Consider the following 14125-nt stretch of genomic DNA (forward strand, 5'->3'; position numbering starts at 1 on the left):
CGTGGGGCCGCGTCGTGTGGGGCCGCGTCGCGTGGGGCTGGTAGAAAGGGACCGCGTGGGACAGGACGAGAAGCGTTTGGTTGCACGTGAGCGAGGAGCCGGGTTTTGTCTCTCTCGGCCCAAATTGGCATTTTTAAGAGCACCTTTTCCCTCTTTCTCTCTCTGTCTTTTTCACCAAATTAGTATCAAATCTAGAGAAGCTTCTATTTCGTCTTTCTTCAATATGGCAGCAAATCTAGTAGCAAATCTCTGGGGTTATTTATGCCTTTTGGCCCTCGTTTTTTGCCCAATATGGCAGCAAATCTAGTAGCAAATCTAGAAGCTATTATATGATAAATTCACAAGCAGCATAATCGGAAAACTAAGTATAATACATAGGTAAACTGCATACAGCAGCCAAAAGCAGCCAATAACATTGTTAATGTTCACGACAAACTAAGCTGCAAAAATATACAAGATCACGCACGCAATGTATGGACAACAAGAAGATTAGGATGAATGAATTTGTTCTTCATTCCTCCTCATATATTTCTTCGTCGCTCCATTCGTGCAATTCCCCAAGGAAATATTCATTGAACTCCTTCCGTCTGCAGTGTGAGGCCAATACATCCTCCAAACGGTATGGCCTCGTGTTCATTTCTCAAACCGTAGAGTCCTATTCTATCCACACGTAGTGGCCACTCATCCCGGGCATTTGTATCATGAGAGTACGCTCCGATATAACCCAAATCCGTGTAGTAGATGCTGCCAGGTTGAAGTGTCGGGTACACTGCGGTGTCGACGGAGATACACCGGATATAATTCACGAAGAAGGCATTACCGCCAATGTTAGCGACCGGATGGAGAGAGCGGCTCGAGTGTCCACACGGTACACCAATGGTTTGCCCGCCAAAGCCGCGCTGACCAACAACACAAGCAGACAGATCACCATCCGACTTCACAAGGTAGAACTTCCGACGTCCAAGTTCTGGAAATGAAATTAGTGTCTCCATCTTGACAGTGCTCGCGCGCTGCTGCAACTGTACATTGGTGCACACTATTCTTCCGATCTCAAAATTGTCCGCAGCCTATCGCATACAGTTCACCATTGAACGGGGTAATGCAACGCAAACAATGGTTCTTGATCGAAAATCTTCCTTCTCCCCAATCCCCATCTTCATTTATATCCTTAGTTGGAGTGCTCTCATCGACCCAACCAATTTCCGGCGGGTAATGTGCGGCAACGAAGACCATAGTCGGGGATTTGATAACAGCGATTGATTTCAGAAAAACAGATGGCATCTGCGCCTCAAACATAGTGTTCGATTTCTTTGTGAGTGGGTTCGAGCAGCCGTATCTTGTGCGGCGGGTTCTTCTCGGGCAAGCACGATGACGCCACGGGAAAAGCCGACGAAGTAGAATCTAAAATATATTGAAAAGATAACATTCAGCACTAAGATTGAAAATAAGATCTATGGTGACGCCACGGGAAAAGCCGAGGAATTTGAACCTTGCACGAACTGCAGATAGATCTATGGTGACGTAGCGGGATGTGCCGAGATGGAGGAAGGTGAACTCAGCGGCGCGTGGAAGGGCGTGGTGTAGCATGATCCATTCGTGCAGGTGCACGTCGGGATCAGGTAAACCTGAGCGCCAATTTCTGCAGACTTGCCTCATAGCAGAGTAGCTGTCCACGTACTCCTCTTTCGCCAATAAGCATTCGCCGATCTTGTGAAGTGGTCCGTCGGCCGTGAGACCGGCCCAGTTCACGGAGGCGCCGCGCTGGATGCGCCGCCCTCGGATGCGCCGCCCTCGGAGGCGACGGGCTCGGCGGCGACGGGCTCGGCGGCGACGGGCTCGGAGGCGACGGGCTCGGGAGGCGACGGGCTCGGGGGCGATGGCCGCCGGCGCATTCTTCTTCTCCATCGCCGGCAGGGGAGGGCTCGTACGGCGGTTGGGGTTTTTTGGAGAAGTTGATGGGACGTGAGAGGGGTGGTTTCGTGCGTGAGCGATAATGAGACGTACGTGTGCGAGAGGGAGGGAGAGAGGGGCTTACGCGTCCTAAATGCGACCCGCGTCAACAATGGCACGTCTTCCACGTCCGCACCGCGACACGCGTCAACAATGGCACGTCTTCCACTTCGCACCGCAACACGCGTCCTCGAGTCTAACCCCGGAAATTTAGATATACTCGTGTATACCCTCGAGTCATATACTAGCATTTTTTGTATGCTCAGTTTTCACCTTGAGTGCTAATACTGGCTAGTGCAATATACTCAGTTTTACCCTCAAGTGGCTGGTCAACAGAGAGTCAACAAATGGGATTAACTAGTTAAATGAGTTATTTAATGTGCAAAAAATTCCGAAAAGGAGTGGCACTTACTCATGGAGTCTTTACCACAAATTTCCACTTCTCAAATCATAGATAAATCCTAGATAAATCAAGTTTCACCACAAATTGCCACTTCTCAAATCACCTAGTAGCTATGAAGGTGCATGGTTTTCCATAATAAGCCCTACCCAAAACAGCCTTTCCCCAAAACATACTTTGTCCGAATGAGACCATAATTTTCACACTCATGTAGATTTGTATTGCAAATAGTTTGAGGTAGGCCAAGATGGGTTTCATTGTACAAAACACGCATTTTCCATTTTTTAAATCTCATATTTGAATCCCTTAGTCTGTTTACTACTCACTTGCCCTTGGTTTCTTGATACTACTCGGCTTTGCCCTCTCCCTTCACAAACTCTCACGGACGCCCAACATTGCCCCGATTGGTCTAGCCCATGTCACGCGGATCGTGCCCGACGACCGTTGATCGTATGATCTAACGGGCAGGATAACCCCTATCTCTCTCTCGGTCGGGGCCACCACCCTCTCTCTCTCTCTCGTCGTCGGTTAGCTTCACGCAAAGTTTGGTTTTCTGCATTATTTTTCACGAGCTAAATTATAAACTCTTTTTAGGCATTACTTTTCACGCAAAAAATGATAAACCATCACCGATTTGTTGTAGCCATTACTTTTCACGCAAAAAAATGATACACCATCACCCATTTCTTGTACCCATTACTTTTCACGCAAAAAACGATAAATCATCACCGATTTTGTTGTAGCCATTACTTTTCACGCAAAAAATGATACACCATCACCCATTTCTTGTAGCCATTACTTTTCACGCACAAAAACGATAAACCATCACCGATTTGTTGTAGCCATTACTTTTCACGCACAAAAATGATACACCATCACCCATTTCGTGTACCCATTACTTTTCACGCAAACAACGATAAATCATCACCGATTTTGTTGTAGCCATTACTTTTCACGCACAAAAATGATACACCATCACCCATTTCTTGTAGCCATTACTTTTCACGCAAAAAATGATAAACCATCACCGATTTTGTTGTAGCCATTACTTTTCACGCACAAAAATGATACACCATCACCCATTTCTTGTAGCCATTACTTTTCACGCACAAAAATGATAAACCATCACCGATTTTGTTGTAGCCATTACTTTTCACGCAAAAAATGATACACCATCACCCATTTCTTGTACCCATTACTTTTCACGCAAAAAACGATAAACCATCACCGATTTCTTGTAGCCATTACTTTCCTTTTAGGCATTACTTTTCACGGTAAAATGATAAACTATACCCCCACAACGGTCGTCTCCTCCTTAATTTATTGTGTATAAACCCCCACAACGGTCATCTCCTCCTTATTTTATTGTGTAAACCCTACAAATCGGTCATCTCTCCCTTATAAACACCCACACGGCCATCCCTTGTGTCAATAGGTTCTGCCTCTCTCTTCTTTTCGTTCACATACACTTTATCCATTGCCATGGCTTCCACGTCTCGGACGCGGACCGGAAGGGGAAGGGGAAGGGGAAGGGGAAGTGGATCATCATCATTGCCACCACCACCGTCAACACTGCCATTGATCATAGAGGAGTTCTTCATCGTCGTCTATGAAGACCCTTTGGTCAAGAAGGTACGTACGCGTTCCCACATATATGATGCATGTGATTAATTATGGGCATGTTCTAAAAAACCTTTAATTTCAAGGGTTCCCTAATTTCAAACGATCGGCGCTCGATCTCTTTGCAGGAACTCCCAAAAAATTTGCGGACTATCTTGACGGCAAGGAGCCAGCTAAGGTGTATCCGCGAGCGAGCTGACTCGCGGTCCTCGTCTCTGGACCGTGGAGGTCCTATTTGACGGACAAGGCCGGATGTACCTCGACAAGGGCTGGGAGAAATTCGCCATCGCGCACGGTGTGGATTTCGGCTGGTTCGTACACTTCAAATATGAAGGCGATGATGTGCTCACGGTGAAGGTGTTCGACGGAACAATGTGCAGGAGGTACTACTACTCGGACGACGAAGATACCGACGATGAAAGCGACGACGACGTGAAGCCATGCATCCATCCCCTTTAGATAATTAAGGGGATTATGACCAAGAATATATATGTAGCTTCATATGCATCGATTTAGAGATCTAGATATTTTCTATATATTATGCATGTAAAAAATAATATCGCATTTCCACTATTATTCGAGCACCACATCCTCCAAACGATGCCGATGCCGATGCCGATATCGGCATGGTCAGAACGGCTATGCTCGCCGCCACTGCTAGGTCAACGTCGGGATGCACAATGTTTAGCATAAGAGTCACTTTAGATTAAGATGCGAAAATAGTCACGTGCCATGGGCTGAGGCGACCCCTACAGAGCGGCTCTATATTATATTCTCTAAATAAAATAGACGACCACAGCGGTCATTGGCTGCGGAGGCCCCACAGAGCGGCAATATATAATTTTCTATAAATAAATAGATGACCCACTGGTCATTGGCTGCGGCAGCCCCATAGAGCGGCCCCATTTGTCATTGGCAGCACCGCGTATACAATCAGGAAATAAAACGGCCCACGCGTCGGCGGTAGATGGATCCACCCGTCGGCACGAGACGGTCGGCGAGGAACCGACCTCACGGTAACGGTAAGGCCTCTGACCTGACGGCAACCCGCGTCTTCGAGGGGTTTCAAACTAGAGGGAGGGGAAAACTGAGGAAAAACTAACGAGCTGGGGAAAACTGAGTACAACTAACGAAGCAGGGGCACGAAAATAGAAATCCCAACAAAGTTTGCCATCACCAACTATGACTTCTTATGCACCTTTATTTGTGATTACCTTATACTTGTTTCAAGTTGAGTTATATGAGGAAGTTGTTCACTAGAATGTCTTGTGTGAATGAATATGATGCTTCTTGTCCGTATTTTATTTAGTCGGACTCTTCACTCCATAAACATGTGGTCCCGTTCTACCGAGGTTCGCGTTTCGCTTGAGGGACAAGCGAAGTCTAAGCTTGGGGGAGTTGATACGTCCAATTTGCATCACTATTTTATATCATAATTTGTTCGTTATTCATTGATATATTTCATGCTTTGGACATAATACTTATGTTATTTCATCTATTTTGCATGTTTCATGATTATTGGAGGATCGAGGCACCGGAGCCAGGATTCCGGCTGGAAAAAGCACCGTCGAATGCAATATTTCGGAAGATCAACAGTCGAAGGAAATTATACCAAAAATCCTATTTTTCCAGATGACGAAGGAAGCCAGAAGGGGAAGCTGAGGGGACCCGAGGTGGGCACTGAAGGAGATATGCCCTAGAGGCAATAATAAAGTGGTTATTATTTATATCTTTATGTTTATGATAAATGTTTATATATCATGCTATAATTGTATTAACCGAAACATTAGTACATGTGTGATATGTAGACAACAAGAAGTCCCTAGTATGCCTCTTAAACTAGCTTGTTGATTAATGGATGATTAGTTTCATAATCATGAACATTGGATGTTATTAATAACAAGGTTATATCATTATATGAATGATGTAATGGACACACCCAATTAAGCGTAGCATAAGATCTCGTCATTAAGTTATTTGCTATAAGCTTTCGATACATAGTTACCTAGTCCTTATGACCATGAGATCATGTAAATCACTTATACCGGAAAGGTACTTTGATTACATCAAACGCCACTCGCGTAAATGGGTGGTTATAAAGGTGGGATTAAGTATCCGGAAAGTATGAGTTGAGGCATATGGATCAACGAGTGGGATTTGTCCATCCCGATGACGGATAGATATACTCGGGCCCTCTCGGTGGAATGTCGTCTAATGTCTTGCAAGCATATGAATAAGTTCATAAGAGACCACATACCACGGTACGAGTAAAGAGTACTTGTCAGGAGACGAGGTTGAACAAGGTATAGAGTGATACCGAAGATCAAACCTCGGACAAGTAAAATATCGCGTGACAAAGGGAATTGGTATCGTATGTGAATGGTTCATTCGATCACTAAAGTCATCGTTGAATATGTGGGAGCCATTATGGATCTCCGGATCCCGCTATTGGTTATTGGTCGGAGTGAGTACTCAACCATGTCCGCATAGTTCACGAACCGTAGGGTGACACACTTAAAGTTGGATGTTGAAATGGTAGTACTTGAATATGGAATGGAGTTGGAATATTTGTTCGGAGTCCCGGATGAGATCCCGGACATCACGAGGAGTTCCGGAATGGTCCGGAGAATAAGATTCATATATAGGATGTCATTTTATGTGAATAAAATGGTCGCGGAAGGTTCTATGGAAGGTTCTAGAAGGTTCTAGAAAAGTCCGGAAGAAACCACCAAGGAAGGTGGAGTCCACATGGGACTCCACCTCCATGGCCAGCCAACCCTAGTGGGGGAGGAGTCCCAAGTGGACTCCCCCTTAGGGGGCCGGCCACCCCCCATATGGGAGGTGGAACTCCCACCTTTGTGGGAGTCCTAGCTAGGCTAGGTTTCCCCTCCCTATGGAAGGTTTTTGGTTCGGGTCTTATTCGAAGACTTGGAGACCAACTCTTGGGAATCCACCTATATAATGAGGGGCATAGGGAGGGGGCCGGACACACCAAAGCCACAAGTTGGCCGCACCCCCTTGAGGGCGGCCACCCCCCCCCCAAACCCTAGCCGCCCCTCTCTCCTCCCCTAGCTCCCGCGTGCTTTAGCGAAGCTCCGCCGGAGTTCTCCACCACCACCGACACCACGCCGTCGTGCTGTCGGATTCAAGAGGAGCTACTACTTCCGCTGCCCGCTGGAACGGGAGGTGGACGTCGTCTTCATCAACAACCGAACGTGTGACCGAGTACGGAGGTGCTGCCCGTTCGTGGCGCCGGAAGCGATCGTGATCAAGATCTTCTACGCGCTTTTGCAAGCGGCAAGTGAACGTCTACCGCAGCAACAAGAGCCTCATCTTGTAGGCTTTGGAATCTCTTCAAGGGTGAGACTCGATATCCCCTCGTTGCTACCGTCTTCTAGATTGCATCTTGGCTTGGATTGCGTGTTCGCGGTAGGAAATTTTTTGTTTTCTATGCAACGTTATCCTACAAGTGGTATCGAGCCGTGTCTATGCATAGATGGTTGCACGAGTAGAACACAATGGTTTTGTGGGCGTTGATGCTCTTGTTGTCTTTAGTTTGAGTACTTTGCATCTTTGTGGCATAGTGGGATGAAGCGGCTCGGGCTAACTTTACATGACCGCGTTCATGAGACTTGCTCCTCGTTCGACATGCAACTTGTATTGCATAAGAGGCTTTGCGGGTGTCTCGTCTCTCCTACTATAGTGAAGATTCAATTTACTCTTCTATTGACAACACTAGTATCACCGTTGTGGTTCATGTTCGTAGGTAGATTAGATCTTACTCGAAAACCCTAAACCACGTAAAATATGCAAACCAAATTAGAGACGTCTAACTTGTTTTTGCAGGGTTTGGTGATGTGATATGGCCATGATGTGATGATGAATATGTATGAGATGATCATTATTGTATTGTGGCAACCGGCGGGAGCCTTATGGTTGTCTTTAAATTTCATGTTGAGTAGTATTTCAAAGTAGTTGTAATAGTTGCTACATGAGGTGAACAACCATGAAGACGGCGCCATGAACCTTGACGCTACGCCGACGATGATGGAGATCATGCCCGTTGATGATGGAGATCATGTCCGTGCTTTGGAGATGAAGATCGAAGGCGCAAAGACAAAAGGGCCATATCATATCACATATGAACTGCATGTGATGTTAATCCTTTTATGCATCTTATTTTGCTTAGATCGCGACGGTAGCATTATAAGATGATCCCTCACATTAATATCAAGATAATAAAGTGTTCTCCCCTCAGTATGCACCGTTGTACAGTTCGTCGTTTCGAAGCATCTCGTGATGATCGGATGTGATAGACTCAACGTTCACATACAACGGGTGTAAGCCATGTTGCACACGCGGAATACTTGGGTTTGCTTGACGAGCCTAGCATGTACAGACATGGCCTCGGGACAACGGAAACCGAAAGGTTGAACACGAGTCATATGGATGATATGATCAACATGTTGATGTTCACCATTGAAGCTACATCATCTCACGTGATGATCGGTTTTGGTGTAGTGGATTTGGATCGTGTACCACTTAACAACTATGAGGGATGTTGTATTAAGTGGGAGTTCATTAGTAATAAGATTAGAACATGAACTAATTATCATAAACATAGTCCGAGTAGTATTTTGAATTAATTTTTGTAGTATTGGCATCCGTTTTCTACTATGCGCTAGTCTTGTTATTGAGATAGAAATACTGTTAAAATCTGATAAGAAACTTTACGGATTGGTACCGTATTGTTAATGAATCAAGAAATGATTAAGTCCTATTGCAAACTTTTAGTAAACCTCACATTGTTGATTCAAAGAGCTATGGTTTCAATTAGTACCTAAAGTTATCTTGTCTCCGTCAAACTTGAAGTTCAAATTTGTTTGAAAAGTAAGGAGCTGAAAATTTAGTTTTCAGAAATAATCAAGGTATGAGATATATGAGATATCTAAGACCTTATTGCAAGATGATAGAATATAATATGGTGAGACTACATAAACTCATAAGTTTTATGGGAATGTATGAAGGTTGAAGACGCCAGGCGTCACAATCCTCCAACTATTGGGGCACTAACGATATTCGCATATCCATGAAGTTATCATCCTTAGTATGCACCGTTGCTAAGACTCGTCGTATCGAAGCATCACGTGATGATCGGGTGTGATAGATTCTACGTGTGCATACAACGGGTGCAAGCCAGATTTGCACATGCGAATACCAAGGTTTAAACTTTATGAGCCTAGCATGTACAGACATGGTCTCAGAAAGTTGTCATGAATTAATGGATAAAATTATGAGTGAAATTGTTCATCGTATTACAAAGTTACTAATAGTGAAATCTGGAACACTTGTCATATGATGATTAACTTCAAAATAAGAACCTCAAGGTTATTGGTATTAGACCAACAAACCTAGAAGTTATTGATGTTGAAGTGTTTTTCTGAATAATGAGGAAAGCTAAAAGAGAAACTGCAAAAGATATTTTGGCAAAAAGAAAAGAAAAGACTAGAAAGTCTAGCTCAGGTGTATATAAATGATATACATGTTATGGTTGTATTCCTAGTTAAGTCACACTAAGAAATTCTTGGGTATTAGTACTATATTGGTTGGTATGAAGTGTCATACAAAACAACGCAATACAAGAATACAATGGCCTAAGTGACTGACAATGAATATGATAGGAATGCACGCCTGGAACAAAAATAAAGTGTTATTATGTTCATCGTTAGCATTCTATCTAACCCTTAGAATTTATAATAAAGAACTTAATAATTGTTATTTTGCTCTGGTCAAATGAAAACAATGAGTTGTTTAAATTATGACATTACTCCATGTACGATGGATAAGTTATTATAAATCTTAATGGTGAAACACACATACATAACACTGACGCTAAAATGCTATAAGGCAAATGATTTGAATTCCACTTATTTGTGGAACCGCCATTTAGGTCATGTTGGAAAGGAACGCATGAAGAAACTCCATGCAAATGGATTTTTGGAGTCATTTGATTTTTTGAATCGTTTGGCGCTTGCAAATCTTTTCTAAAAGAGAATGACTAAAATACCGTTCATAGGCCAAGTTTTGAACGGGCAACTAACTTAGTGGAAACATACATGATAATGTATATGGATCATCGGGCATAGTTGTGTGCGGAAGATTCTTATACTTCATGAAAACTTCAAACAATGAATGGAGTATATATATGTGGATATATTCGATAAGGAAGAAGTTTGAAACATTTGAATGGATTCAAATAAATTTCAGCATGAAGTAGAAATCATCGTAATAGAAAAGTCAAATATCTATGATTGGATCATAGTGGAAATATTTGAATTACTAGTTTTAGCGAACATCTAAGAGAGTTATGAAATTGTTCTACAACTCACATTTCTTGGAGTATCATAGTGATGATGAAGTATCCGAGAGATGTATCCAAACCTAGTTGGGTCAATGATGAGATAAAATATTAATGCCATTATATTTTTGTGAATTATGCTTTAGAGACTACCGCTTTACACTAAATAGAGCATCATCATGATCCGTTGAAATGACATCATACGAGTTATGACATGGGTATAAACCCTAATAGTCTTTTCTTAAATTTTGGTATGCATAGCATAAGTAAATAAGTTTACAACCAAAATCGGATGAATGTCTTTGTTGGTTATCCCGGAGAATTGATTGGGAATTCTTCCCACAATGGAGACAAAGACAAAAGTGTTTGTCAATGTTTCTTATTTCCAAGAAATTGTTTCTAGCGAAGTTTTTGAGTGGGAGGACAATAGAACTTGATAAGGTTTATGAACCTGAGCATAATGATCAGAGTAGCACAGCATCGGAATTGGTTCCGGAAGCGGCCACGACGATCATGGCTCCTATGACTACAAAGTGTTTTAGCCATGGAGATCGAAGTACATATTGAACCTTGTAGGTATGGTTTACTTTGTGATCAAATAAATGATTTGTGGACAAAGGATTGATTTTGAACAATGATAAACCAACTACAAGCAAAGAAGTTATGATGGGCCCCGACTCCGTTAAAATGGCCATGCACCATGAAATCCATAATAGATGAATACTTTTTGAAAGTAAATGGATCTATAGACTTAGATGAAATATCTTTGAAGAAGCTCGACTTGTTGAAAAATTGTTTACGACAAAGTTCAAAGAGTTGACTACGATAAGATTAGATCTTCCGTAGCAATGCTTATAGCCTATGTGGATTATTCTAGTAATCACTACATATTTCTTTTATGAGATATGCTAGTAGGATGGCAAAATACATTACTTATCGAAGTATGTATTAAAGGTGTATACAAGATACAACCAAGAGTTTTGCTGGTCCGTGGAAGACTAGATAGGTATACGAACTTCAATTGGATGAAGTAAGTATTGCGGAGTTGGAATCTTCACCAGATGAAATAGTCAAAGAGTTTTTGATTTCATCAGAGACGATGAAGAGGCTTGCATTTGCAAGAAATTAAGTGGGAGCGCTAAGACACATTTATAATACTTTATGTAGGTAACATATAGTTGGTTATAAATGATGTAATTATATACTTGATTAAAAAGGTTTCATTGAGAATTAACTTCAATGAAAGGATATGGACTCGAAACAAATTTAGTGTCAAGATCTATGAAGATAGATTGAAACACATAAATAAGTTTAAGTCAAAGTACATATGATGGATATTGAAGTAGTTCAATATAGAAATATTAAGAAAATGTTCTTGTCATGTGAAGGTTTAACAAGACTTGAGTGTATCCGACACTCAATGAGTAAAAACACATGAGTGATTATAGATCACGAATAATATGTACACAATCAGATATCATGTGCTATAAAGTGTTATGAGCATATACCGAATGATTCATATGATGATCATTGGACGACAGTAATAATATCCTTGAGTACTTTAGAAGAACTAAGGATATATATATATATTTTGTATGAAGAAATGACAAACAAATCGCCGTAAGGTGTTACACCGATATTGGTTTTGTCACATATAAAATATAATTTCAATCTCAAATTAGACTAAGTGTTGTTTAAAAGGTAGCACAATGAGCTAGAAGTTGTCTATGCTATATTTAGAAGAGTTCTAAATATTGTGACGGATTCTACAAAAGAAGGCAGAGTATATCATTATATTTGACAATGACAAAGGATGTTAAGTCAAGAGGTTCTTTGAGAACTTGGTGTAGTTCCGACAGAGTCAGAACTTTGAAGCTATATTGTGTGTGACAATATTAGTGACATATTTCAGACAGCGGAATTAAGGTTCCACCAGAAGATCAAACATATTTAATGCCAACTCATTTGGAAATGAGTGATGCGTTGAGCGTGTCAGATCCGATGACTAAAAACCTCTCCCGTGAGCAATACATGATAAAGCACCAGAAGGCCAAGGTGTTATATCTTTACAAATGTAAACTAGATTATTGACTCTAGTGCAAGTGGGAGACTAAAGGAGATATGCCCTAGAGGCAATAATAAAGTGGTTATTATTTATATCTTTATGTTTATGATAAATGTTTATATATCATGCTATAATTGTATTAACCGAAACATTAGTACATGTGTGATATGTAGACAACAAGAAGTCCCTAGTATGCCTCTTAAACTAGCTTGTTGATTAATGGATGATTAGTTTCATAATCATGAACATTGGATGTTATTAATAACAAGGTTATATCATTATATGAATGATGTAATGGACACACCCAATTAAGCGTAGCATAAGATCTCGTCATTAAGTTATTTGCTATAAGCTTTCGATACATAGTTACCTAGTCCTTATGACCATGAGATCATGTAAATCACTTATACCGGAAAGGTACTTTGATTACATCAAACGCCACTGCGTAAATGGGTGGTTATAAAGGTGGGATTAAGTATCCGGAAAGTATGAGTTGAGGCATATTGTAACAACCCAAAAATTTCAAAACAAACAAAATGAATTTCCCTAGTTCCAAATTTTGGAACCAACAAAAACTTTTATTAAAATAAGATTGATACATATAGATCTGGTTTAAATATTGTGTTTTGCCATGATGAGTGTTATTATGCTTATGTGCTAAACCCTAAAACCCTAATGTGATCAAGTGAAGGTCACCAACCCAATAAAATAAAAGAGAAAGAAATCAAATAAGAAATAATCTTAAACCCTAAACCTCACCCCTCTCTTCACCACCCTAGCTAAATTAAAATAAAAGGAGATTAAATAAGAAAGATGCATATGTGCCTATGGCTATTTTTATAAAACTTTACCCTAAGCTTTTCTACTTTGCTTAGAGGTTTGGAAAACCTTCATATACTTTACCTAGTACTTACCAAACCAAATCCAAGTGGTTTCCAAAGAAAATAAAAAGAAACTAAAAATGCCATAGAGGCATATGAGAGTAAAATAGCAAATTTGTGAATTTAAGAATCTTGACCCTAAGTCTTGTGGTGAATGGTTGGATCACTCCTATATACCATTTCAACACTTAACAACATCAAATGGGCCAAGAACACTCAAATCAAAAATCAAATGCAACATATGCATAGAGGCATATGAGACCCATAGCCATTTCCCCAATTTTTGCCCTATGACACTAAACCTTGACCAAATGGTGTGAGACCATCTCCAAACCTAATATAACACTAAATTGACCCTAACCCATGCCCAAGTGAAGCAAGGGGAACAACTTACAAAAATAATAAAATTTGAACCTCACCTCTTATGTGTTATGGCCAATTTTGCAAATCTTTGATCAAGACCCTTTGGAATGGATTCAATGGTTTGAAAATGTTTCAAAACCAATAAGAATCACATTAGAGTCAACCAAAGTCAATTCAAATGAAGAGAAATCACATAGTGAGAAAATCCCCAAAATTCCCTCACATACACTTAGCCCAATTTGCAAATCTTCAACCAAGGCCACCATGGCTTGATCTCTTGCTTGTAGAATACTTATATATGATAAACAAACACATTTGCATCAAAGAAACAAGAATCAAATCAAAGGAAAATTCAAAACCTACATACATGTGATAATGGTCATATAACCCATTTATAACATCTTCCCTACTTTACACCCCTGCATTTGACTTTTCTTCAACAAAACTTGGTCAACTCTGACCATGTCATCCAAGACCATGTCAAGGTC

Source organism: Lolium rigidum, chromosome 6 (assembly GCF_022539505.1).
Source record: "Lolium rigidum isolate FL_2022 chromosome 6, APGP_CSIRO_Lrig_0.1, whole genome shotgun sequence".
Lineage (NCBI taxonomy): Eukaryota > Viridiplantae > Streptophyta > Magnoliopsida > Poales > Poaceae > Lolium > Lolium rigidum.